This window comes from Ovis aries, chromosome 12, assembly GCF_016772045.2.
Source record: "Ovis aries strain OAR_USU_Benz2616 breed Rambouillet chromosome 12, ARS-UI_Ramb_v3.0, whole genome shotgun sequence".
Taxonomy (NCBI): domain Eukaryota; kingdom Metazoa; phylum Chordata; class Mammalia; order Artiodactyla; family Bovidae; genus Ovis; species Ovis aries.
Window position 1 is genome coordinate 57,662,700 of NC_056065.1, and position 27,135 is coordinate 57,689,834.

Sequence of the window (27,135 nt, forward strand, 5' to 3'; positions counted from 1 at the left end):
GCCCTAACACCATTTTTTCTTCCCCCTTAACAACTACTATCACCCTCGAAAGCTAATATTCTGCTGAACATACTCAGCAAAGCATTGCTTTAAAATTTTCATTTTTTTTGAAAGGCATGGCTTCTTCTCCCAAAATGTATCACCTTTGACCAAAAAATTCAATATACATAAAAACGATTTAATAAGATCCATTTAGAAGAGTATTCTCATCAAGTAGCACAATCATAAAGAGGAAAGCAATTTTAAATATTTATCGAGTTTATAAATATCTTTCACTATTTGTGGGAGTGTACAAATGATGTTCTGCTGTATTTATTTACTTATATATTTACTCTTTAATTTATTTAACCTATCCGCACTGGATATGTGCTCCGTAAGCACTGGCACTGCTCTAGGCACCCAGAGACCAAACTGAATGAAATCCTCGACAAGTTCTCCAAAGCAACCCACTGTGAGGGAATGTGTCCTGTTACACCACATGCATAAAAGCTTTGTGGAGACAGAAGAAGGAAAGAGTAACCTTGCTTGGACAGAGGGTGGATGATGGAAGGAGAGCAGACTTGCCAAAAGATGTTATGGTGTTGGGCCTTGAAGAACGGACTTTGTTAAGTAGACAGAGATGTGGGGAATGGACAGTCAGACACTGATAGAATACGGAGAAGGAAGGGAAGGAATATTGGCTGGTCTTCTCAGGGAAATTACGTGAGGGGGATTCATGATCCACAGGTCATCAGCCTGTCTCTAAAAGACACTGCGATGATTCTCTGGCTCAGGGGTTCACACCCCTGGGGCCATGGGCCTGCACCGGTCTGCACTGCAGGAGGTAAGCGGTGCGCAAGGGAGCAAAGCTTCATCTGCCGCTCCTCATCACTCCCCATTGCTCTCATTACAGCTGAATCATCCCCTCCCCACCCCTCTATTTGGGCCCCCCCACCCAGTCCATGGAAAAACTGTCTTCCACGAAACTGGTCCCTGGTGCCAAAGAGGTTGGGGACTGCTGCTCCAGTTCATCCTACCATCCTACAGACCAGAGAGGAGAATAAACTTAGAAGCGTGCAGGAGGGTGAGGGTGTAGCAAAGACAGGGTGCTCAGAGGCCCCTTGATTCTCAGCCTCTCTCCCTAATTATCTGAAGGACCCAGTTGCCCCGTTGGGCTGGTCAGAGTCTATGCTCTCGAAGTGACCAGCACAAGCATCGAGGACACTGCAGTGGGCAGAGGGTGTGAGAACAGAACATGCCCTGCAGCCCAGCCCTGCCTTCCCCCAGGCACAGCTCCATTTGTTAAGTGAGGAAGTGACGCAGGCTTCCCAAATCCACCCTTCCTCTAAGGGTTTTTTAAGATTTCCAGGTAAACAGAAACCCCTGGCCACACCTCCGTGGGCACCTGGGTCGACCTGTGGCTACCACACCATGCTTCATCACAAGCCCTGCAATCACAAACCTCACTCCCCAGCACTTACACTTTCTAACCACGCATCAAGCCTCCACATCAAAGCCCTGAAAGACTTCTCCTGGGAGACACCCTTCCCCCTCCCAGGTCTGTTTCCTGCAGCTGCGGTAGAAACCAAACTCTATCTCCTCCTCACCACAGACATAAAAGTCACAGGCAGGGATGGACATGAACACACTGCTGTATTTTAAATGGATAACCAACAAGGTCCTACTGCATAGCACAGGGAAATCTGTTCAATGCTATGTGGCAGTCTGGATGGGGAGGGAGTTTGCGGGAGAATAGATACATGTTTACGTATGGCTGAGTCGCTTTGTGATGCACCTGAAACTATCACAACATTGTTAATGAGCTCTACTCCAATATGAAATAAAAAGTTTAAATTAAAAAATTATAAGCAGCAACAGCTCCTAATAGAGCACTTAATGGCCTAATTGAATCATCTAGAGCAACACACATTCAGCCTCTTGCCTGCACTTGCTCTAACCCACCTTGGAATTTATTCTGCACATGCCGGGTGCCTCTTTAGCCTTTCCTGTAACTATTCAAGAGGAATCCAGCACCTGATACCTCTAAAGCACTCAACAAACTGGCTTTTTATCTCCCTGGAGACCTTCATCAAGGAGGTCAGTCTCATTAGCTCTGTTTTAACTGTGGAGGCAAAGGCAAGTAAATACCCAGACCAAAGTCACCCCAACCTGACACAGAACAGGGTCTAAGACAGATGAAGGAACTTCTATCAGATCCCCTCAACCTCCAACACACATATCAGACAACATGACCTTCGAACATGCATAAAGGAGGAAGCAATTGAGTTTAAAGTCCATGGGTCTTTTAGGAGTTTTTGTGCTGTAGTACTTTAATTCTTTGCACAAAGTCTTGGTATTCCATGAGTTATTTTACAATTGAAATATAATTCACAAACCATAAAATTCACCCTCTCAAATATATACAATTCAGTGGGTTTTAGCATATTCACAAAGTTGTGCAACCATCACCACTCTAATCCAGAAACTTTTCATCACCCCCAGAAGAAACCCTTCACCCAGAGGCAGCCAAGACTGTTTTTGAGAAGGAAGGAGTTCTGCTTCAAAATCCTAGGGGTGATGGTAACAAGGAAGGAATAAGGGCCGTGGGTATACGGGGAGGTGGGCTGAGAACACAGAATCTCTAGCCTTGGTTTCCAGTTCAGCCCTCTGAACCTATCTATGAGTGGTTGATGCCAAATTCCTTTGGAAAATTATATTCTGTTTCTGTCCAGACCAGAACCATCATAGAGGGCAATGGGCGAAAGAAGGAAGTTACCATACCTGTCAGTGAAGGTGGCTGTCATTTTTTAGATTAAACATAATTACAGAATGATAGGTTCCTCCTTGGCTTTTTCCCACCTCTCCTGGCAACATCTGGCATGGGAGAGCTAAAATGCTAAACCAGGAAGTTATTTACTTATGCTCGATCTGGCCTGGGTTAACCAAAGAAAAAACACACAGGGACAGTAAATGTCTTGTGAATTTCATCACAGCGGGGCTGAGATCAGAGGCTTGGAACACCAGTGTAATCGCATTGGTCTGGATGTCAGCAAAATGGCTCAAGAATAATAAATGCTCAGAAATTGCTTGACCAATGCAAACCTGACCTGGGACTCTGAAGGAGCAAATATGGGAAGTGATCAAATAGTTACTTTAGTCCAAGGCCTCCTGAGGGCTGTGGATGAGGCTCCAACAGAGCCTTTGCCAGTGTACTGAGTGAAACAAGTGCCAAGAGGAGCCTGCACTGTCATCTCAAGGTACCACCAATGGCCATCTATCATACTGTGGCACTGAGATCTCCAGAGAGGCAGGACTGCCCTCACTTTTAGCGTCCCAGTCCTTCCACACTTCCCCTCCATAAACCTTATGGATCTCAGCACCTCCAGAATTTCTGAATACCTGAAATACACAGAAACCAGGATGCCATTTATTCTTGTATTCAACCAAGATCCTTGGAGAACACTCTGTCATTGATGTTTAGTCGCTCAGCCGTGTCTGACTCTATGACCCCATGGACCGTCACCTGCCAGGTTCCTCTGCCCATGGGATTTCCCAGGCAAGAATACTGGAGTGGGCTGCCATTTCCTCCTCCAGGGCATCTTTCCGACCCAGGAATAAAACCCACATCTCTTCCACTGGCAGGCGGATTCTTTACCACTGAGCCACCTGGAAAGTCCGCTCCATTTTCCACATTTGGCAAGTTGTGCTACAGGTTTTCTGCTGTCAAGGAGGTGTTGGTCTAGTAAGAAACTGAAGACAGAGCCATGAATAGCTACTCTAAACAGTAACAGCAGTGCTGGGTGAGAGGGTGGAACTTGGCTGGGCCTGTTCCCTCGGGAAGGGATAAAATGGGAAGAAGTGTTGGGAGGCAATTCGAGATGAAGAGGACAGTGTGTATAAAGAACAGCAGGTGATGCACGCTTGCAGAGCTGCGGGAGGTCTGGTTATGCTGCAGAGTGAAGACACGCAGGGCAGCAGTGGAGGACTGGGGCTGAAAAGCCAGATTGGGGTCAACTGTAAAAGTTGTGAACGCCAGTTGAAGGAGTTGAGCCCTAATGTAAAATCACCCATGGCTTTATTAAACAGAAGGATGAATAAAGCCATGATTATAGAAAGAGCAGCAGACAGATGAGACTCGGCCACAGTCCCACTGTAATGCTGATCCTCTATTCCACAGAGACCACAATACTAAGAGACCTCGGTCTGGGCGAACCTTAAATGAGACACCAGACTTTGAGTTTTCTTCTCTGTATACGGAGGAGCTGTGGCAACGAATTTTAAGATCCTTTTGTAAGTTGCCACTCCACAATTCTAAATCCAAAGGGTGTGCTTCTGGTGAGCACCTTAAAAGACAATGATTTCAATGTCCCAAGCAATGTCAAATCTTCACTCCAGTCTAACTTCATTCTCCCTCTCTCCTTCCTCTGAGCACACAGTAGACACGTTAGGGATGATGTGATCAGAGACTTTAGGGGCCAGGCCCATCTTCAGACTAGACCTCAGGTTGGTGAGAAAGGTTCTCATCCAGGCTGGTATAGATATGTAGATTCTAAGAAAGAAACCTTGGAGCTTTTCTGCACACAATAGAGAACCAGGAAGACACGACCTTAGGCAAAGAAAGTCATACTACAGAATAACCTGGGATGGGCAAAGGCAGACAGGAGGAGAGTGAGATGAACTCACTCTTAAATAGGCCTTAGTCATTGTTCTAATGTTAGCCTGCGTGCCGTGAGCTTGCCACACTGTCTTTCTGAGGGGTTAGCTTAGGATACCCAAAACTCACTGCAGAAATCCCTGGTCCTTCTTTAGGCATCGCTTCATGCTGAGAGTCCCTGAACTGACCTGCCAAGACGACACATCACATCAGAGTATCAGAATCTGCCCAAAGGACAACTTCATCGAGGACCAGATGCTTGATGTCCTCTTTCAAAGAATCTGGCAATTTAAAGTCAAATGTGGATTCGAACCTGGGAAATTCTCAAAGATCCTTTAATTCACTGAATAACTTGAGAGTGGCTTAGAGCAGACCTGGCATTCTGGGTCCCCTTTCCCTCTCCTGGCAAGGCCGAGTTTCACGCTAAATCCAGCTGAGCAGTAATGAGGTGGCTCAGGTGTTGAGGTCAAGCCAGAAGGAAGCATTAACATGTCCATTTTAGCCCCTTGTTAAGGGCACCTGATGAACTGACCCCGCAGTCTTTCAAGATCGAGGGTGATACCCCCTGATGGCCATGACTATTAGGAGACTTTGCTTAGATCAGGATTTTTAAATTCACCGTTAATTTTAAAAACCTTGTCTCCAAACCAAATCTAATATGGCTTCAGAAGGGGCTCCCCAGAGCAGAGTTAGAAAAGGACTGGATCAATTGGAAGACAAATAAAATGCACAACCATGAAATTCCCTGCCATTAGGGGATTGGAGGGGGAGTGTCTGTGGGTTATTAGTTTTGCTTGGTTGTTTTTTCAGTTCTATTAAGTGTGGTATTGTGAAGAGCCTCATATTCTTTATGAAAGAATTACAAGCGAAAGGGAACATCTCTAAAAATAGAATCTCGCCACCCGTCCAACCTCTGTTATCTAAGCTGCCGTCTGGAGTTTGGCTCTGCCACAAGGATTAAGCTCAGAACTTTAGTGGTGATAAGCTAACTATCCCAAACTAAGGATAACGAGTGGGTCTTGTCCATCAGCGACTAATATTAAGGAGACCAAAGGTAGGTCTGTGATAGAATTACACCTTTTTCTTCCATTCTTCTTTTAATCGCCCCCACCACCCACTTCAGAGTTTGAAAGATATTAATGGTAGGTCTATGTTTCCCACATGGTCTCATTATGGTGTTCAGACTGAAACTGTTAACAGTGGCAGTAACTTTCAACACCTCTGTAAGAAAATAACCTGCTAAAGGTCAGGGGTTAATAACAGCAGAGGATCACTAATTATCCTGTAAATCTTTACTCTGGTATCAAACGTGACCCAAGTCTTTATTGCTTCTGGAACAGCAGCCTCTAAAGACCCCAACATGTTCCATAAACATAATGAGAGCAGGACATGAGTGTCCTGGCCATCTGTGAAGACGGATAAGGGACAGATGAAAATCAGGCAAAGGAGAGGGATGCAGAGAAAAAGGACAAAGTCAGGAGACGCGCGGACAGGAGACCAGCCAGAGAAACAATATCCCAGGGGTTGAGTTGGCTGGGTCTCCACATCTCTCGCCGCCGGTACCATCTGGTACGGAGTTCTGAAGTGATGCAATCCCACATCCCAGAGAGAGAGCCACATACAATAAGGTGCCCTACTAGGTCTAAAAAAATCCACCAGCACAGATGCCAGGAACACCAATGATTTGCCCGAAGTTTGTGCCTACATAGGCCTGGCTAAGTGAACAGTCAAGTGAGAGATAACACAGCCAGGTCATTCTTTTGTAAAGATGTCCAGAACACAACTGGAAATGGAGCTCTCTTTGTGGTTCTTCTATTCAACTCACAGTCGACCATGGAGCTGCTGCTTATTATCTCATTCTCACTCCTCTGCCCCCACACACAACTATATGAGCAAAAAGCTTCACAGCAAAATGGCTTAAAATTTAAGAATCTCTCGCCCAACAGAAGAACAAGATGTTCCTTTTTCAAGTAACTGGAATCTTTTTGACTTTCTGAGATCTGGAATAGAAATTTCCACTTCTGACCAGGAGAGGGATAATTGAATTTCTATTTCCTCTGCTTGGTGACATTTGTTCTCAATGGCAAAAATAAGACAGCCTCAAATCATTAATGATCGCGTGATGAGAAATGGAATGGCAGGTTAAAGAGAACTTTGCATTGGGGTGGGGGTGGGGGTGGGGGATGCAGGAGAATGAGGTTGCTGTAATTTCCCCAGAGCCCACTTTTCTCATCTTCAAATGATGAGACTAGGAGGTCTCTGAGGACCAACCCCTCCCAGTTTTAACCATGGTATTCAATGACACTGGCTCTAGTCACACCCCAAATCAGGTGCAGGCTGAGTAAATTTCTGCATGCCAACTAGATAAACGTCTCTGGAAGTTTTTCCAAATCAGACTTTCCTCCTGGGCTTTGGGATGCTTCCAGCTTAGTCCAGCCTATCAGTTTATAGACTGGTTACATTAAATTCAAGACAGGGACCTATAGGGAACAATAGTGACTTAGAGGGAACTCTAATTAGTGGCCCCCCCAGTAAGAAAGAATTATCTAGCCTACAGATGTCAACAAAGGGTCTCCAATGACTTTTTACTTTTCGTGTTTATGTGGACAAGGGTAGTCTAAATAAGAAAATTGCATCTGATCTCTCTCTGCAGCCTCACCAATAGCCCTTTATAGAGCTATATTCTAAAAATCAGAAATGTCAGCTTCCTTAAAAGCTGCTTACCCATCCACTTCTCTGTTTTCTGGAGAGGTTTACAATGGATTAAAATAAACAGATATGGAAAGATGGAGTGATGGGAGAGAGAGAAATAAGGACTCATATAGTATGTTGTCTCTGGGGGTGGGTGGGGGCAGAAGCTGCAGAAAGTAGAGGGTGGTTTTGTAAATCAGACTTGATGGAAAGCAGTGAAGCTTTCTATGGATGCTGCTGAAGTAGGTCACTCTGTGCTACTGTGTGCTGGCATGAATAGCAATTGAGCAACTCTTCGAACATTCTATTTACCTAGCCATGAAGATGAAAATATTCCTGTGGGGGGAAAATGTGGCCGAAAGGTTCTGACACAACCAGAGAGATGAGGAGACATTCAAATGGCTTATGATTTGATCCAAAATGCTTTGCTTGTTCCTACAACACTGTTTCTCTGGATCTTTTCAAACCTCTGCAAAGAGTTTTTCCACATGATACTCATTAAAGTCTCATTTGAAAGGGGAAAAAAAAGCCCAAAATTCTTTGAAAAAGGCAGGGTTATCTGGGCTACAGATGTACGGGTAAAAGATTTTTAAATATATCTAGTTCTATTCTCCACTGCCATCTGACTGACCTTTGTAAATTGAGATAACGGCACACATTTAACAAAATCTGACATCAAGTAAGATGTGTAATAATATTTAAACTCTGTAATATTAAAATACATATTTATGGATCATTTTGTACATTGTAATGAGAATAAGTCATTTTCAAGCCTGCAGTCTCACAATCGGAATTCTGATTTGAGCTTTGCAAGTCCTGCGGGGCCACTTGGCTGCAGTGTGGCATTGAAAGCAATATGGACACATGGGTTTGAGAAAACCAGGACCCTGGTTACAGGGTGATTGCAAGGAAGCTGTCTGGTAGATCCAGTGAGAGCTATGTTTACTCTCAGTCCTCCCTCTTGTACTCCTGTCTTTTATTGACAAAGAGTTTAGTATCTGCTATAATTCTCTGATCTCAAACAGTGACGTTCCCTCATTAGCTCTCACCTTATAAAATGGATCGGAAAAGAGAATGATAATGACAAAATATCACCTGCACATGATTAGATAAGGAGACTAGCCCTCTGCTTCTCCTAAACTGTCTTCATTCATTTCCATTTCTAATTAGTTTTCATACCCTTGTATTTCTGTTCTTATCATCTGTGATTCAACTCAATAAGCAATGATGTAACTATTACGAGCTGCCTCTGCAAAGAAGCCTTTTCAACATTCATGAGCTAATTTAACCTTTAACCATGCTTTAATGGGGGTATTTATATTGAGAAACGCTGGACTGGAAGAAACACAAGCTGGAATCAAGATTGCAGGGAGAAATATCAATAACCTCAGATATGCAGATGACACCACCCTTATGGCAGAAAGTGAAGAGGAACTCAAAAGCCTCTTGATGAAGTGAAAGAGCAGAGTGGAAAAGTTGGCTTCAACCTCAACATTCAGAAAACGAAGATCATGGCATCTGGTCCCATCACTTCATGTGAAATAGATGGGGAAACAGTGGAAACAGTGTCAGACTTTATTGTTTTGGGCTCCAAAATCACTGCAGATGGTGACTGCAGCCATGAAATCAAAAGACGCTTACTCCTTGGAAGAAAAGTTATGACCAACCTAGAGAGCATATTAAAAAGCAGAGACATTACTTTGCCAACTAAGGGCCATCTAGTCAAGGCTATTGTTTTTCCAGTAGTTATGTATGGATGTGAGAGTTGGACTGTGAAGAAGGCTGAGTGCTGAAGAATTGATGCTTTTGAACTGTGGTGTTGGAGAAGACTCTTGAGAGTCCCTTGGACTGCAAGGAGATCCAACCAGTCCATTCTGAAGGAAATCAGCCCTGGGATTTCTTTGGAAGGAATGATGCTAAAGCTGAAACTCCAGTACTTTGGCCATCTCGTGCGAAGAGTTGACTCATTGGAAAAGACTCTGATGCTGGGAGGGATTGGGGGCAGGAGGAGAAGGGGAAAACAGAGGATGAGATGACTGGATGGCATCACTGACTGGATGGACATGAGTCTGAGTGAACTCCGGGAGATGGTGATGGACAGGGAGGCCTGGCATGCTGCGATTCATGGGGTCGCAAAGAGTCGGACACAACTGAGAGACTGAACTGAACTGAACTGAAATTCCCATTTTACAAACAAGGAACCCCAGAAAAGTCAACCTACTTGACCAAGTTCACCCAGTTATAAATACTAAAGTTAGAGGGGAAAATTCCTGTGTCTTTTGGCTTCAAGGCTATGGTTCTTTTCCACTACTTCAGTCCCCATTCCCTCATTTTACACTTCTCAGTCAGTTCAGTCGCTCAGTCGTGTCCGACTCTTTGCGACCCCATTGACTGCAGTATGCCAGGCTTCCCTGTCCATCACCAACTCCTGGAGCTTGCTGAAACTCACGTGCATCAAGTCGGTGATGGCATCCAACCATCTCATCCTCTGTCATCCCCTTCTCCTCCTGCCTTCAACTTTCCTAGCACCAGGGTCTTTTCTAACAAGTCAGTGCTTCGCATCAGGTGGCCAAAGTACTGGAGTTTCAGTTTCAGCATCAGTCATTCCAATGAATATTCAGGACTGATTTCCTTTAGGATGGACTGGTTGGATCTCCTTGCAGTCCAAGGGACTCTCAAGAGTCTTTTCCAACACCACAGTTCAAAAGCATCAATTCTTTGGCAGTCAGCTTTCTTTATAGTCCATCTCTCACATCCATCCATGACTACTGGAAAAACCATAGCTTTGACAAGACGAACATTTGTTGGTAAAGTAATGTCTCTGCTTTTTAATATGCTGTCTAGGTTTTTCAGTTTTTCTTCCAAGAAGCAAGTGTCTTAATTTCATGGCTGCAATTACCATCTGCAGTGATTTTGAAGCCTAAGAGAATAAAATCTGTCACTGTTTCCATTGTTTCCCCATCTATTTGCAATAAAGTGATGGGATCAGATGCCATGATCTCAGTTTTTTTGAATGTTGAGTTTCAAGCCAGCTTTTTCACTCTCCTCTTTCACTTTCATCAAGAGGCTCTTTAGTTCTTCTTCACTTTCTGCCATAAGGGTGGTGTCATCTGCATATTGGGCTTCCCTGGTGGCTCAGAGGTTAAAGCATCTGCCTGGAATGCAGGAGACCCGGGTTCAATCCCTGGGTCAGGAAGATCCCCTGGAGAAGGAAATGGCAACCCACTCCAGTACTCTTGCCTGGAGAGTCCCATGGAGGGAGGAGCCTGGTAGGCTACAGTCCATGGGGTTGCAAAGAGTTGGAAACGACTAAGTGACTTCTTTTATCTGAAGTTATTGATATTTCTCCTGGCAATCTTGATTCCAGATTGTGCTTCACCCAGCCCAGCATTTCTCAAGATGTACTGCATATAAGTGAAATAAGCAGTGTGAGAATATACAGCCTTGACATACTCCTTTCCCAATATTCAACCAGTCTGTTCTTCCATGTATGGTTCTAACTGTTGGTTCTTGACCTGCATACAAATTTCTCTGGAGGCAGATAAGGTGGTCTGGTATTCCCATTTCTATAAGAAATTTCCAGAAGGAAACTATAAGTAAGGTGAAAAGACCGCCTTCTGAATGGGAGAAAACAATAGCAAATGAAGCAACTGACAAACAACTAATCTCAAAAATATACAAGCAACTTATGCAGCTCAATTCCAGAAAAATAAACGACCCAATCAAAAAATGGGCCAAAGAACTAAATAGACATTTCTCCAAAGAAGACATACGGATGGCTAACAAACACATGAAAAAATGCTCAACATCACTCATTATCAGAGAAATGCAAATCAAAACCACAATGAGGTACCATTTCACGCCAGTCAGAATGGCTGCGATCCAAAAGTCTACAAGCAATAAATGCTGGAGAGGGTGTGGAGAAAAGGGAACCCTCTTACACTGTTGGTGGGAATGCAAACTAGTACAGCCACTATGGAGAACAGTGTGGAGAGTCCTTCAAAAACTGCAAATAGAACTGCTTTATGACCCAGCAACCCCACTGCTGGGCATACACACCAACGAAACCAGAATTGAAAGAGACACGTGTACCCCAATGTTCATCGCAGCACTGTTTATAATAGCCAGGACATGGAAGCAACCTAGATGTCCATCAGCAGGTGAATGGATAAGAAAGCTGTGGTACATATGCACAATGGAGTATTACTCAGCCATTAAAAAGAATAGATTTGAATCAGTTCTAATGAGGTGGATGAAACTGGAGTCTATTATACAGAATGAAGTAAGCCAGAAGGAAAAACACCAATATGGTATACTAATGCATATATATGGAATTTAGAAAGTTGGTAACGATAACCCTGTATGTGAGACAGCAAAAGAGACACAGATGTATAGAACAGTCTTTTGGACTCTGTGGGAGAGGGCGAGGGTGGGATGATTTGGGAGAATGGCATTGAAACATGTATAATATCATATGCGAAATGAATCACCAGTCCAGGTTTGATGCATGATACAGGATGCTCGGGGCTGGTGCACTGGGATGACGCAGAGGGATGGTATGGGGAGGAAGGTGGGAGGGGGGGTCAGAATGGGGAACACATGTACACCCATGGTGGATTCATGTTGATGTATGCCAAAACCAATACAACATTGTAAAGTAACTAGCCTCCAGTTAAAATAAATAAATTTATATTAAAAAAGGAAAAAAAAAAGAATTTTCCAGTTTGTTGTGATCCACCAGTCAAAGGCTTTAGCATAGTTAATGAAGCAGAAGTGGATGTTTTTCTGGAATTCTCTTGCTTTTTCTTTCTTTTCCAACGTATGTTGGCAATTCGATATCTGGTTCCTCTGCCTTTTCTAAACCCAGCTTGAACATCTTTTTGAAGTTATCTGTTCTGTTGAAGCATAGCTTGGAGAATGAGTGCAATTGTGTGGTAGTTTGAGCATTCTTTGGCATTGCCTTTCTTTGGGATTGGAATGAAAACTGACCTTTTCCAGTCCCGTGGCCACTACTGAATTTTCCAAATTTGCTGGCATTTTGAGTGCAGCACTTTCACAGCATTATCTTTTAGGATTTGAAATAGCTCAGCTGGAATTCTATCACCTCCACGAGCTTTGTTTGTAGTGATGCTTCCCAAGGCCCACTAGACCTCATACTCCAGGATGTCTGGCTCCATGTGAGTGATCACACCATTGTGGCTAACTGGGCCATGAAGATCTTTTTTGAATAATTCTGTGTTTTCTTGCCACCTCTTCTTAATATCTTCTGCTTTTGTTAGGTCTATAATATTTCTGTCCTTTATTGTGCCCATCTTTGCACAAAATGTTCTCTTGGTATCTCTAATTTTCTTTAAGAGATCTCTAGTCTTTCCTATTGTATTGTTTTCCTCTATCTGTTTTCACTGATCACCTAGGAAGGCTTTCTTATCTCTCTTTGCTATTCTTTGGAACTCTGCATTCAGATGGCTGTATCTTTCCTTTTCTTCTTTGCCTTGCACTTCTCTTCTTTTCTCAGCTATTTGCAAGGCTGCCTCAAACAACCAGTTTGCCTTTTTGCATTTCTTTTTTCTGGAGATGGTTCTAATCACTGCCTGCTGTACACTGTTAGAAACCTGTGTCCATAGTTCTTCAGGCGCTCTGTCTATCAGATCTAATCCCTTGAATCTGCTTGTCACTTCCACTGTATAATTGTAAGGGATTTGATTTATGTTGTACCTGAATGGTCTAGTGGTTTTCCCCACTTTCTTCAATTTAAGTCTAAATTTGGCAATAAGGAGTTCATGATCTGAGCCACAGTCAGCTCCCTGTCTTGTTTTCGCTGACTGTATAGAGCTTCTCCATCTTTGGCTGCAAAGAATATAATCAGTCTGATTTTGTATAGACTATCTGGTGATGTCCATGTGTAGAGTTGTCTCTTGTGTTGTTGGAAGAGAGTGTTTACACATCTCAACCCAAGATAATAGAAGTAAAGTGCTTAGCAATATATGGCATACAATGAATACCCATCAACATCAATACTGTCATTATTAATACTGTGTTTTTTGTTTTCATTGTTAGAGTTATTCATAGAAATTCCAAAATTGAGTAATAATCATTGGGAGAGTTAAGCCAAGTGTAACTTTAACTGTCACAAGCTTAAATGTCTTCTTAAGCCCAGAAACCATTAAGAATCAGCTCAGTTCCAGTGAGGAACTTGGCCAAGTCATACTTGTATATCTCTCTAATGCTCCTTAAAAAACTGAACATTCCTTAGATATCTCTGATGAAATCTCACTTACACTGTCTGCTTTAAGATCTGGCCACTGGGGCTTTCACAGATGATGTCAAGCTATCCGTGCCCATGGATGCCCAAGCTATCCATGGCCCAAGCTCAGCCAAATCCCCTGAGCTTGCTGTAAGGCAAAACACTCAGTAATTGACCCTGTGTGTTCCTGGACACAAAATCCTTAGTGACACCCATTTTTTTTCTACAGGAAATAGGCTTCATTCAGCCTCTAAGACATTCCCTGATCAAGATCATCCCCAAGAAAAAGATATGCAAAAAGGCAAAATGGTTGTCTGAGGAGGCCTTAAAAATTGCTGAGAAAAGAAGAGAAGCAAAAGGCAAAGGTGAAAAGGAAAGATATACCCATTTGAATGCAGAATTCCAAAGAATGACAAGGAGAGCTGGGAAAGCCTTCTTCAGTGATCCATGCAAAGAAATAGAGGAAAACATCAGAATGGGAAAGACTAGAGATCTCTTCAAGAAATTAGAGATACCAAGGGGACATTTCATGCAAAGATGGGCTCAACAAAGGACAGAAATGGTACAGACCTAACAGAAGCAGAAGATATTAAGAAGAAGTGGCAAGAATACACAGAAAAATTATAAAAAAAGATCTTCACAACCCAGATAATCATGATGGTGTGATCACTCAGCTAGAGCCAGACATCCTGGAATGCAAAGTCAAGTGGGTCTTAGGAAGCATCACTATGAGCAAAGCTAGTGGAGGTGATGGAATTCCAGTTGAGCTGTTTCAAATCCAAAAAGATGATGCTGGGAAAGCACTGCACTCAATCTACAAGCAAATTTGGAAAACCCAGCAGTGGCCACAGGACTAGAAAAGGTCAGTGTTCAGTCCAATCCCAAAGAATGCTCAAACTACCACACAATTGCCTATCTCACATGCTAGTAAAGTAATGCTCAGAATTTTTGAAGACAGGCTTCAACAGTAGATGAACTGTGATCTTCCAGATGTTCAAGCTGGTTTTAGAAAAGGCAGAGGAAACAGAGATCAAACTGCCAAGATCCGCTGGATCATCAAAAAAACAAGAGAGTTCCAGAAAAAACATCTATTTCTGCTTTATTGACTATGCCACAGCCTTTGATTGTGTGGATCACCACAAACTGCGGAAAATTCTGAAAGAGATGGGAATACCAGGCCACCTTACCTGCCTCCTGAGAAATCTGTATGCAGGTCAAGAAGCAACAGTTAGAATGGGACATGGAACAACAGACTGGTTCCAAATCGGGAAAGGAGTATGTCAAGGCTGTATATTGTCATCCTGCTTATTTAAGTTATATGCAGAGTACATTATGAGAAACTCTGGGCTGGATGAAGCACAATCTGGGATCAAGATTTCCAGGAGAAATATCAATAACCTCAGATATGCAGATGACACCACCCTTATGGCAGAAAGTGAAGAAGAACTAAAGAGCCTCTTGATGAAAGTGAAAGAGGAGAGTGAAAAAGTTGGCTTAAAGCTCAACATTCAGAAAACGAAGATCATGGCATCTGGTTCCATCACTTCATGACAAATAGATAGGGAAACAATGGAAACAGTGACAGACTTTATTTTCTTGGGCTCCAAAATCACTGCAGGTGGTGACTGCAGCCATTAAATTAAAAGACACTTGCTTCTTGGATGAAAAGTTATGACCAACCTAGACAGCAAATTAAAAAGCAGAGACATTACTTTACAAACAAAGGTCCATCTAGTCAAAGTGATGGTGTTTCCAGTAGTCATGTATGGATGTGAGAGTTGGACTATAAAGAAAGCTGAGCACTGAAGAATTGATGCTTTTGAACTGTGGTGTTGGAGAAGACTCTTGAGAATCCCTTGGACTGCAAGGAGATCCAACCAGTCCATCCTAAAGGAAATCAGTCCTGAATATTCATTGGAATGACTGGTGCTGAAACTGAAACTCCAGTACTTTGGCCACCTGATGAGAAGAACTGACTCACTGAAAAAGACCCTGATGCTGGGAAAGATTGAAGGCAGGAGGAGTGGGAGTCTACAGAGGATGAGATGGTTGGATGGCATCACTGACTCAATGGGCATGAGTTTGATTATACTTTGGGAGTTGGTGATGCACAGGGAAGCCTGGTATGCTGCAGTCCATGGGGTCACAAAGAGTTGGACACGACTGACTGAACTGAACTGAACTGAATTGCACTCAAGGGGAACTTTCTATCCTCATTTTCTCCTTGGGGGACAAAGCTTTATTTTTAAATTGTTTTATTGTGGTAAATGCCATATAATATAAAACATACTTTTTTAACCATGTTTATCTGTACAGTTCAGTGGCACTAAGTACATTCACATTTTGGTGTAACTCTCATCATCTATCTCACAAAATTTTCACCTTCCTAAACTGAAACTTCGTCCCCATTAAACACTAACTTTCCACTCCCCCTGTTCACCCCCTTAAACCCTCCTCTGCCCCTGGGCATCTACCAATGTACTTTCTGACCCTGAATTTGATTATTCTATATGCCTTGTATAAGTGCAATCAAACGGTGTTTGTCTATACCCACTGTATATTGGAATGAATGCATTTTTAAGGTTAACATGGGAGACAGGGCTTTCTAGCCCATTCCTACAGACCTGTGAGCTCACCTGGCTGACCTTGAGCACTGCCTTCTTGCACACATACATTTAGGGAGCCTTAGACAGTTGGCCAGTCATCTGTCTAAGCTCTTTTCTCTAAACCACTTTCTCCTACAGAAAAGAGGGGTCAGAGTAGCTTCTAAAGCCTCTTCTCACCCTAAGATTCTCTGATTTTATTTTTTATCTTCTTTCAACCTGCAATCACCATACTAGGGGCTGAATCATCAGTTACTATGAAGTGAAGCTGAGAAGTGGTAGCAGTCTTCTGTGTCTCTGTTGTGTTCTTCAACCCGAGAAAGGGGAGTGAGACAGCATTCTAGTGCATATGGAAAATTCTTATTATACCACTGTGTTTCAACTTAAAAGACCTTTCTTATAAGGCCTCTTCTCTGTTCATTCATCAGTCCTCTGCGGTGGTAGGTTTTACAGAATTAGGACTGAAGGCCAAAGAGGGTAACTGATGATCTCAAGGGTTGGAGGTGACAGAGACAAAAAGGCTCAAATCCAGCTTTCTGACTCCCACAGTGCTCTTTCTACCAACCTGAGCTATCTACCAAAGCGATGCTGATTTTACTGAGAAATCATGAACCACTGTGCTTGTATGTCAGCTTACTGAATTAGATACACAGAAGATACACATCAATAATAAACACCATCAGGAGTTTGAAGAGTTTGGGCTTATAGACCTGGGAATGAAATTGAGTTATTAACCAATTCATACTAGTATACAAATCACACGACAAGCTGATGTGATTTCCCTGTGACAGACTCCCCCGGGGGATCAGATCTGCTTCTTCCTGGATTCCAGCTACTGGTTTAAAGACACTAGACTATCTTGGGCCCATTTCTGCAGGCTATTGTGTTAATGCTCCTTAGAAAAGAGGTCAAGATGACCTCTAGGTAACCTGACAGATATCTCCAGGGAAATATTAATCTAGCCATCTAGTCTCTGCCAGATGAAAGATAATGATTTAAAGGAAATACAAGGGCACTTGATTGCTAAAATACGTTGCTGCTCAGCTGGGAATAAAGTATTGACAGTACCAGTTGCTGACATCTTTCCACTTTTCTCCTCTTTCTTTCTTATAGCGCTCTTCCTGTGTGTGCGTGTGTGAGAGTCGTGTTAGACTCTTTGCGACCCCATGGACTGTACCCGGCTGGGTTCTTCTGTCCATGGGATTTCTGAGGCAAGAATACTGGAATGGGTTGCCATTCCCTTCTCCAAGCCCTCTGCCTACTCCACCTTAATTCTACAGCCCTCCCTCCTCTACAGTCCTCCCAAAAATACCCATTATGGGATTGACAGTGAAAAGCGGGAGCCATGTATTCCTCACAAGGGGTGTATTTTAGAAAACAGGTCTGCCACTTTGCATTGGTCAACAGTACCACCCCTCACACTTCCTGCGTTCCTCCAGCTCCTCTCTGTGCTAGGTGGGTGCGTGTTTGAACCTGTGGGTTCAGATAACCATATGCACATCATGGAGCCAAGGATGGTTTCCCCTTTTTTCCAGTCCCTATTACAAGAGTTTACATTCATTCATGCTTTGCACAGGCCAAGTTCAGTGTTCATAAAGTTCTCAGTGATGTGATGATCAGGCCGAAGCTAACAAGATAACGTACAACAATGGATAATTATTACTATTTTTCACAACAGCTACTTACACTGAGCACTAGCTCTGTGGTAGGTAATGGGCTAAATACATACGTTCTCATTAAGCTATTTGACTGGTAAAAGGCAGGTACTATTATTATCATCATCTCCGGCTTAGGGAAGTGAGACACAAGAGGTCAGGTAACTGGGCATGACTTTGGCATTGTGACTCTAGGAAGGGAGCACACTCTTCCTGAACCCTTACTGTTTCCACTTGCCACTGGGTAAGAGACAGGGCCAGAGCAGGATCATCAACATGCAGGCCAACACATCGAGTCCAACTCTTGCCCCCCTTGACCACTGCGGTAGAAGTGAGGCGGTGTCCTTGTTATTATCCTCACGGTCCTGAAAATGGGGAGGGCTGACACACGAACAGGACTTGATAATCTGTCTATATATTCCCTTTTTTTGACCTTGATCAAGTCAAGAGTGGGAAAGCATTATCTGGGTACATGAAAAAGCATCAGTCCCCAGACTGTCTATTAACCCAATATACAATATAGCTAATGCCTTTGAAGTATGTATGTCAGGCATTATCTAAGGGCTTTGGAATATATTAACTCATTTCATCTTCAGAGCAATTGTGAGTTGGATAACAACTACAAGTGAGAGGGCTGAGGTACAGAAAAGTAAAGTAACTTGTCTAGCATCATATATTTAGCAAGTGGAAGAGACTAGGTTCAAACAGGCTGTGTAGCTCCAGGGTCTGAGCTCTGAAACACCATACTTCCCTTCCTCTTCCCTATGAAAGATCTTGACATATAGTTTCTGTTATAAGACTATTTTCTAATCATCCTATTTGCTCACTATGTCTTCGTTGCCCCCTTCCTCTTGGTTTTCTGCCCTTGGTTTCCATATCCTAAAAGGCATTACATTTCTTCTAGAGTTTAATTTTTAATTTTCAGTAGCACTCCACACATATTTCCACTGCAAGGTGACTTCCTATGGTTAGTTCTCCTCCATACCCTACCAGAACCAAAGATCAGGAAATTAACAGGTGGCACTGACATTTCTATTCTCTCCTTAGTAGCACTAGCCCGTTAATTAGAAGATGCAACTAAAACAATGCTGGTGGAGTTTTGCATAACCAAAAAAAGGTGCTGGGTTTTCAGCTTGTTTCTGCAAGAGCACACTCTAAAGGAATACAGCCATGTTTCACAATCAAGCCATTAAACTGTGAACACAAGTGATGGTAAGTGAAATGAGTGGATGATTAGACTTCAGTCAGGACACAAAGACAAGAACTTCGGGGCAGCTGATAGCTTCTCATGTAGCTCTCAAATTGTGGCCAGAAAGGCACAGAGCTGGAAGACCATTCTGTCAGGGACCTATACCCACTCTGACATCAGCCTTAAAAGCTGATCTCAACTCCTTAGCAACTATATCTCTTTCATTCATAAAATTTTCAGTATCTTTTTCTGTTTACTGCATCTATATTTTCTAATTGTACCACACACTGGAAAATAAGTTCCCTATGAATCATACCTTCTGGGTGAAGTGGAACTCTTCATTTGCCCTACACTCATGATGCAACCCACTCCAATATTCTTGCCTGGAGAATCCCATGGACGGAGGAGCTTGGTGGGCTACAGTCCACGGGTCGCAAAGAGTCGGACACGACTGAGCGACTTCACTTTCCTTTCACTTTCATGATGGGGTCACAAAGAGTTGGACATGACTTATACACTGAACAGTACCACCTTTTTGTGGGTTTCAAATAGAGCTTTGAGTCTTGGCAGTTGAGTCTCTGGTGAACCAGATCACATATACTTCATGGGATAAATATGGATCACATTCTTCTCTTAGTCTTTGTATCCACAGACTCACTCATGTTTCTTTCATCCTTATTTGGCTGTCGTGTCTAGGATGTGTCACGCTTTTTATTCTGCCTTCACACAACCACCCTGCTGACCATTACGGATGCCTTTCTGTACACCTTTCTGGGTTCATTAAATGCATTCTCTGGAGTGGATTTATGCAGCATAGTGGAAATAGGAAGGACTTTAATATGGAAAAACCTGAGACAAGGTTCTTGCACCTAATACTTCTGAAATCTGTAGGCCTCAGTTTCTCAGTCTTTCAAAAAAATGGGAATTATACAAACACCTACCTCACAGGGCCATAAACGTGAGAATGCACAGGGGGATATTTTGAAATATGAGAAATAAGAGTTGCAATTATTATTAATATTATGATCATTAAAGATCGGTGACAAGAATAGCTTTTTTATTCCTAGTTAAAAAAAAATCAACGTGATTCTACTTTAGTGTAGAGGGCTGTTGTGTTTCCCAAACCGTTCATAATGCCATTTCATTCTTGTTTTTTCAGAGAGGATAGCATATCAGGTCAATGTTTTCAGAAAATGATTTTAATAAACTCTAGGTTATTTTCCTGAGTCATTAATGGTAGGGAAAAGAATAGTTTATTTTATAACTCTAAGTAGAGTCTGTATCTGGGAGAGCGTTACGTTGAAGCTGATGACATGAAAATCACCACGCTCTCTTCTGACCTCTACATTCTGACCTCTACATAGATTCTAATGTTCTTGCAGTCTGTCTCCATCAATTCAACTTCTTAGTATATAAAGTTAGTATCCTCTAAACCTTGCATGAAGACGGATTATTTACTGCTTTAATAACTGAGACTCCATGCCCAAAAAATAGGATTGTAATTTACCATTTAAAAAGATACATTTCAAAGGTAGAACATGCCAGAGCTTTTTGAAAATCTAAGTAGATGCCCTTGATCAACACGTATGGTACACCCCTACAGAACAAGGATCATTCAGACTTGACTTCCCTTTTTAGATTCCCACTGTTAAGTCTCCCCTCCACCACTGTGCTTACCTCTTCCATGCCTGTTAGGTTCAATTACTGTAGAAGTGCTTACAGATCTCATCCATTAGCATCAACTTTGATGGCTTGTCCCCAGTAAGTGCTCAGAATCCTTACAAACAGGGAAGGTCTGACAGATAAGGTTGAACTATTACTCTGCTCACTTTCCCTAACTTCATGTCTGAGGTTCTTTGGGATGCATGGGCCTGTCTCAGGCAGCACCAGTAATTTAACTGTTCTTGTTACCCAGTTTAGGGAACTCTTTGTCCTCAATATTACTGGTTTAAGTAATTAAAATGTTAGGAAGTCACATGCTTGCTGGAAATCCACAAATTCTTCAATACAAAACAAGAAAAGTCATTCCATCAGTTAATTTTAACATTTTCTCATTTATTATCATGAGAGAATCTAAGGTTTTTCTGACTGACCTTTGTGTGTTTTTTTTTAAACATTTTACTTTATTTATTTAAATTTTAAGGCTAGGTTTTATTTATACCAATACATCCAAACTCTTATTATTTCAACATGTAACTGATGTGAAAAATAAACAGAATTGACTTTTTTCATTCCAAGTCACTTTATTTAACTTTATTTTGTATTAGAGTATAGTTGATTAACAATGTGAATATTTCAGGTGAACAGTAAAGGAACTCAGTCATGCATACACTTGTATCCATTCTCCTTCAAACCCTGCTCCCAGCCAGGCCGCCATGTAACAGTAAGCAGAGTTCCCCTGTGCTGTCCTTGTTAGTTATCCACTTTAAATATAGCACCGTGTACCTGTTCATCCCAAACTCCCTAACTCTCCCTCCTCTCACCTCTGCCCCGTAAGTTCATTCTCGAAGTACGTTAGTCTGTTTCTGTTTTGTATTTACCTGGACTGTGCTGGGTGCGGAGCAAGGGCTTAGGTGTCCGGCAGCACGTGTCTTCGCCGACCAAGGATCAGACTCGCGTTCCCTCCATTGCAAGGCTGATTCTTAACCAGGGAAGCACCTGGCATCATTTCTTTATATCTTATCCTATATCCTTATATCCTACCCCCTGATGGTTATAAAAATCTATTTTTGGTCAAAAAATTTCTATTTAGTGTGCATTTTTCCTACGTGGTAACCTATCAGAGTTTTCCAAATCCTTGACTTTTTTTTTTTTTTTTCAATTTCGATACTTAAGTTGTCCCTTTAGTACAAAACATAGACTAGATAGCTTTGTCCTCTTGTGAGAGGTTTCGTCTATCGTTAATTTCTGTGTTATCTTCGGTTTTTCACGAACAGCCAGACCTGGACTTGGAGGAAAAAAGCTTCTGGTATAAAGGCAGCTTTTCTTTTATCTGGGTAGACCTTTCAGTCTTAGGTGAGGGATCCCTAAACTGCAATGGAAACCCTTCACCATCTCCATTCTCCTTATGGGAGTGAACCAGAAAGTCTAGCTGACTGGCCTCTGGAGTGAGACGAATGGAGACGGAAATACAGCCTTGGCCAAGATGGAGGGCCAATCATTTGGGATGGGAGAGGGGAAGATTCTTCCCGTCTAGAGTTTCTAATATTGTGTTATAGATGATAAAACTAAGACGAAGGGGCTTCTAAAAGTAGCCAGCTCGGCCTCTTTAATTACCCTGTCTAGAGAGAAAGTCTGTCATCAGGGCTGGAGTCTGGGACTGTTCAAGAGATTGATTGGAGGAAGACACTCTTTCGTCCCATCTAGATTGCTGCGGTTTTACTGGAATTGAGGCCGGCCATAAACCTATCAGTGACTCAAGAAAATTGAAGCAATTAAGCCTGCAGGTGCGCCTATTTGTCATATTAATGATGGATCTGTGTTAATCTAAGTCAGAGAAGGCTTCGCAGGGCGCGTTCACGGCTGTGGGGGGTGCAAGGACCTGGGGGCGGCGCTGCAGCTCCACCGCTACAATGGGGGAGTACGGGCTCCTGGCTGCTGAACCCCCCAAGCTCCTCCCCTCCATCTCAGGGGCTCCATTGCCAATCAAACTATTTCATAGATGGTTAATTTGACTCAGGTGAAGAAAACGCTAGTGGAAGAGATGTAGTTTGATATGAAAAAAATATGATTCGCAGTCCTGATTTTGCAGTCCGACAGACCTGGTTTGAATATCAGCCTTTCTACTCAGTACTGGTTTGTCTTGCACAGGTAATTTCAGCCCAGTGAGGACTCTGATATCTACTTTAGAAAGCTGTTGTGAGCAGGGAATGAAGTCGTAAATGCAAAGCTCTTAATACTGTGTCTGGGAGCTATGGCCACTTTAATGATTTCTCCTTTTCTGACCTTGAAAATATTTTAGCTCCTAGGAATTAATTTCCAGTCATTTCTTTACAGGCTGCCAACTCCTCCTGGGTGAAGAATGGTATTAGGAAAGTTGAGAAAGATGAGTAGACCAGTCACTAGGCAGGCCAATCCTAGCACCTGCCCAAGGCTCCTCCCACAGTAAGCTGCCCCTCCCCTCACCCTGCCCCTTCCTCAGGCCCTTCTTTCACCAGAGCCCGAGGACAGCCTGCAGTGTTTGGGAGATCAGGGGCCTGCAGATCTCTCAAAGGGTGACCATGATTTCTACTACTGGAAAGGTCAAGAAACATTTTGATTTTGATCCTGAATGTCCAGTCACATAAGTTGGATTTTGGCCAATTGACACCAAGCATATGCAGTCTTGGTTTTTGCATGGGAATTATTGTAATGCTTACAAATGAAAATGAAACCAACTATCTTAAGTCATACAAAAATGATAATAATCAAACAAACATACTGGCCTTAGGGGACAAAAAAGGTGGGAACCTCATCAGCGAACAGCCTGTCTATAGAGTTAGCTCGGCCCATGAACTTGAGCAAGCCAGATTCTCTCACTCTTAGCAATTGGAAATAGTGAATGTGGAAGGGATCAGGGCTAAATCAGTGGAAACAAGCTTGGAGGGATGCATAGGAAAAGCACAGATGGATCATGGCCATAATGGCCACTTCAAGCTGGAGAGATGAAAAAACAGGAGTAAGCAAGGCTCCAAGGTAGAGGGCAGACACAGTGCACAGAGGGAAACGCTAGGCAAGACGGCAGGGGGGCAGATAGGACCAACGCTTGGCAGGAGCAGAGGCACATTCATGCAGGACAGCAGAGGAAGGACCCCAGAGCCCCTCGCGGAGCCCTGAGTGCCATCCTGGACCTGGGTCCACCTGCCTCGAGGCCTGGGAGGTCGCTCATGTCCTGTTATTCCCTCGAGGCCACTGCCTCCTGCGGAGGTGAGTGACTCTCAAGACGGACTCTCCATCATGGAGTGACATCAGTCACTGTACCTTACGATCAAAGGAACCTTACCCGCTGCGATGTACCCGTCAGAGGATCTCAGAGAATGCTCACAGAATTCCAGACGCTGGCCTCTCCTCTGAAGGCCTTGATCACAGCACTCAGCCCAGGCCTCCTCTGACCGCCTATCACAGTTTACAGAAGAGTCTCTCCCTCCCCACCCCCGAACAACAGGTAAATACATATAACTCTTCATGAGAGAAGTCATGTTTAGAACAAATGTTTAGACAGTGATAGAGTAACGGGCACCCTGGTTATTTTCAGAAGTGCGCCTTTTCAGTCTAGCTATGGCCCTGTAGTCTCTTTGTAATTTTGTTTCCATCTGCAAAATGGGAGTCACGGTAGCACAATGGCAAACCACAAGATGCTGCATCTGTGAGGTTGTGAAACACGCAGGCAGCTAATGACAATAGAATGGCAATACATTCTCCTTTATTATAAAAGAAAAGATTTTCCTTTGCCAACCCACCTAACTTTAACAGTCAGCAATAATGAGAAAGGGAACAACAAAAACACCGTACATGACAGCTAAAATCAGAATTTGATAAAATATCCTACTTTGAAAGGGATACTGTCAAGTAAAAAAAAAAAAAATCAATTTGGGTAGGAAAAAAAAATCTGGTTTGTTTATTAGTTTTGCTTCTAATGCCACCAAATGGACCTCAATCTGAAATGGCCTTTGAAATCAAATTTGCTGTTCTCTAATTCTGCAACTTACTCTTTATGCTAATTTGTCTGCACCTGCAGGGACAAAGAAACTGGCAGCACTGAACATGAGATCCAGGAAGAAAAAGCAACACAAAGATTCAGGAAATGAAACCAGGACTAAATCATATTAGGTGTATAAAGGTTGGACTTTTTATAAAACAAGGGAAGTGGATTGAATAACTGAGAGAGTATTCTGACTGTAAAATGACAGAGCCCTGGTGAAGGACCTAGTGTCTTTCCCAGGTCCCAGAAGAATGGCAGCGTGGGGTGTGGAGCAATTTATAAGGCCAAGTGCTGGGCCAAGCTGGGTCTCTCCCAGCCTTCATACCCTGATCATGGAGGTTATTGTAAAAATGTCTCAAGGAGTTTCCATCCTGTAGAAAGCCTCTAGAAGTTTGGGTTAATTCTCCCTTCCAACTTAAAAGCCTCTTTTGTCAGGGTCTATGTAGAAAGAAGTATTGCCATTTTAAGGAAGAGACCTGGTCACTATTTTCCCATTGTTTTCCATTATCTGGGCCCCATTTCCCTTCTCTTGCTTCCAGCTACCACATCACCCAGTATGCTCTAAAGGTGCCCGGGAACCAACTTGAGTATCCCCACCATCATAAAACCTAAAGACACATGTACTACAAAGGAACTTAGAGATGCTGTCCTCATTTTAGAGTCGCCCAATCCTTCAAGGGCATAAATGCACACATGCACTCCTCATTTAAAACATCACAGAAACTTAGTTAAGTATTTTGCACAAGGTCACACAGAGCATTAGCCCATAAGAAATCCAGAGAAAGAATCTCTTTCTGTTATACTGCCTCTCAAAAAAAAATTTGAAAAGATTTAAAAAAATATTCTAAGATGCTTCTATTTCGCATATTCTCTCTATTGCTCTGTCCGGTATATTTAATTTTAGACTCCCTGCACTATATAAAACCACTGTCAAAATTCAAATTCTGTCAACAGCCAGTATCTGTTGAGGTCCAATGAATGCTGTGAATGTTATGTGTTTAAAGCTCAAGCAAAAATGTCAATTTCCACCTCGGAGTTATTAAACCTAGGGAAAAAATCAATTTGGCAGGTAAAACGTTTAACAGCCACACTCCTTGTGTCCTTCCTCTTCTCCTCTTAAGCATCTCTTCTCTTCTCCATTTTCTGCCCTATCACCAAGGGTAAAAGAATATTGGCATCACACATCCCAAAGAAGACTTTTTATAAAATTAAATAAAAAGGGAATCAATTTTTTTTTATCCACTGCTTAATTTTCACTAGACCAGCTGTCTTATCTCCTTTAGACCAGTACTAGTTTCTTAGATAAATAAGGTCACTTTTATGCTTAATAATTGCAGCAAATGCATTTCTGGAACAAATGATACAAATTCACTTATGAAGAAACTCTTTTTCATTAATTGAGTGATTGATGAGGAAAGTCTGTGTGTCCCATATTTATGAATATAAAGAGATGGGAAATAAGAGGTTAATGCAAAACCAATACAATATTGTAAAGTAATTAGCCTCCAATTAAAATAAATAAATAAAAGAAATTTTTAAAAAAGAGGTTAATGGACTTTCTCAATATCATACCATGCAACAGGGTAAGAGTTAGCACTCACAGCTCCTGCCTCTTCAGTCCAATTTGTTATTGGAGTCACAAAGGAATGTCTTTTAGTGAAACTTCTTGAGATTTTATGTCCCTAATTCTGTTCTGTCTCCCTAGGGAGGAAGTGTAGTGAAGGGGAAAGAGAATGGACTTTAGAATCAGACAGACGTGGTTAGACTCCCAACGCTGACATTTGCTGGTCATGTGATCCTAGGCAAGTTGCATCACCTCGGAGCTTGTGTCTTCATCTGTAAAAGGCAGATAATAATACACTTCGAAGGGTGTATGAGGCTTAAATGAAACCATACGTGAGTGAAGTGTACGGCAGGCACTTAATACATGTGTGCACCTTTCACATCTGTATTTTTCTTGGACAACTAAACTATAATTGAGCCACAAGAGAAAGAAAACAAATCTAGAAAGTGAAGATTCATCTTCACTTACTTCCAATTAGTTTTGTGAGTTCTAACATTTTAACTTGAAAATAAGCTCACTTTTGTAGAGAAAATGCACTGATGGTACCACTTTAAATGCCAGGGTCTTCTCCCTGGGCAGCAGTTTCCATTGATCTCTCTGTTCATGCGTCAGTGCCCCATTTCATTACCAAGACTATCATATGCATCGTCAGGAAAACAGGAACTAGAAAGAGGAAAACCAGGGATCTCTCTTGACTGAATCACTAGTGGGCTGTGTGCACTTGCATTCACTTGTTTCTTTGGAAAGTATTTTATTGAATCCTACCTTACTGCTACCTGGAGTAGGAAACTGCAACCCACTCCAGCACTCTTGCCTGGAAAATTCCATGGACAGAGAAGCCTGGCAGGCTATGGTCCACAGGGTTGCAAAGAGTCA

At 42.5% G+C, this 27,135-nt stretch overlaps 1 protein-coding gene and 1 non-coding gene across 4 annotated transcripts in view; one reads left to right on the forward strand and one right to left on the reverse strand.

Annotated features, from left to right (window-relative positions):
- ASTN1 (astrotactin 1) overlaps window positions 1-27,135 on the reverse strand; it is a 361,638-nt gene that overhangs the window by 238,882 nt on the left and 95,621 nt on the right. The window lies entirely within an intron of this gene.
- TRNAS-GGA (transfer RNA serine (anticodon GGA)) lies at window positions 10,449-10,521 on the forward strand. The gene has a single exon. It is a non-coding gene; the product is annotated as a tRNA-Ser (tRNA).